The following is a 1,895-nucleotide window of genomic DNA, read 5'->3' as shown; positions in this document are numbered from 1 at the left end:
TATATATATATATATATATATGTATATATATATATATATATATATACTGAATTAAAAGATGAAAATGGATGAAAGTAAATTTAGTAATTTGAACATTTTTTTAGCAAAAATTAATTCAATAATTACTCAATTAATTTTATTTTGTGTTGTTTCAAAAGAAAAAAACTAAGCATTGATGGTAAAAAGCTGAATTTTTGTTTGCTTGCTTATTTATTTCTTTTTTTTCTAATTTCATTTTTATACAGTTTTCTAATTTTTATAATATATTTTAATTTGAAACAAATAGATCGTTTTTTTCTTTTTTTTGTTTTTTTGAAAAAAAAATTATACGTACAATAATTTTAAGTTAATTATTTAATTGCTTTCTCTCTTATCATTTAACCATCAAAAATCACACAATTAATGAAATGAATTCAGATGCAGAAAAATAAGCTAGCAGTAAACAGACGCAGAAAAATAACTTAACAGTAATCTGGCGCAGAAAGACAACTTAACAGTAATCTGGCGCAGAAAGACAACTTAACAGTAGTAATCTGGCGCAGAAAAACAAGAAAAACAAGCTAACAAGTGATCAGGCGCACAAAGACAAGTTAACAATGTGTCATTTAGTTCTTTGATAAATTTCTTTTTCCTTTTTTTTCTATTGGAATTGTTTTTTCATTTAAATTTCGTCTTTTTTAAATCTTATTTTACTTAGTATTTTCGTCGTTTAGCTTAAAGTTTTCTTTTAAATGATAGCACATTGAATAGTGAAGAAAGGAAAAGAAATTTTAATTAACGATAAAATTTTTGAAATAAATTTATAAAATTTAAAATGCCATTAAGTCGATTGTTAATAATAGCAATAATTTGCAAATTAATATCTTTCATCTTTTTAATATTTTAATTACTTTAAAACATTATTATCTGTTCCTTCTTTTCTTTTTTGTTTTTCTTTTGGAATCTTTTCCAATTTTCTCTTAATTTAAATTCAAATTTTAATGAACAAAAGTTGTTAATGTTAATGATAACTAATATTTTTGCTATAAATTTCATTTCAAGAAGTAATGGCAAGAAAAGAAGAAAATAAATTAAAATGTAATCATTAAAATTGCGGGAATTGAAAAATCACAACAATTATTGGTATTATAATAAAATTGATGGCATAATTATTTGTAAAATTTCAACTTTTAAATAATTCAAAAAATTTTTTCCAAAACTAAGCTGTAATCAAATTTTAATTAAATAATACCTATTTATTATCCAACATCTAATCAATGAGTTCATCATGATACTTACAAAGTAACTTTTTTCTTTTTCAATTTTTATCTCACTATTTCAAATTGGAAACAAAATTCTATATTGGAATAATATAAATAAAATGAATTTTAATCAAGTAATGCTCATTTGTTTTCATTTAAATAAATTCATTTCAATAGTTACTGGTTTAAAAAATTTTCCATCATTCCTAATATGAAAATGACAGATAACAGTAATTTGCAGTTAATTAATTAGTCAACCCTTACATTCATTTATTTTTCAATATTTAAATCCAAAAAATAATGTCATTTAATTACAAAACTTCTTTTTCAATCCATTAATTTTCTGTTTACTAACAATTTCACTCATTTTTTTTACCATTTGCAATGCATTACTTTTTTATTCCCTTCATAAACATTAGTCAGGTGACACAGATGTCATTTAGCATGTATGTATGTATGTATGTATGTATGTATGTATGTATGTATGTATGTATGTAGTATGTATGTATGTATGTACGTATGTATGTATGTATGCATGTATGTGTGTATGTATGTATGTATGTATATATGTTTATGTATATGTAAGTATATATATATATATATATATATATAGTATATATATATATATATATATATTATATATATATATATATA

Source organism: Loa loa (assembly GCF_000183805.2).
Source record: "Loa loa unplaced genomic scaffold supercont3.83, whole genome shotgun sequence".
NCBI classification, from domain to species: domain Eukaryota; kingdom Metazoa; phylum Nematoda; class Chromadorea; order Rhabditida; family Onchocercidae; genus Loa; species Loa loa.
Note: the sequence above shows the minus strand (reverse complement) of the source record.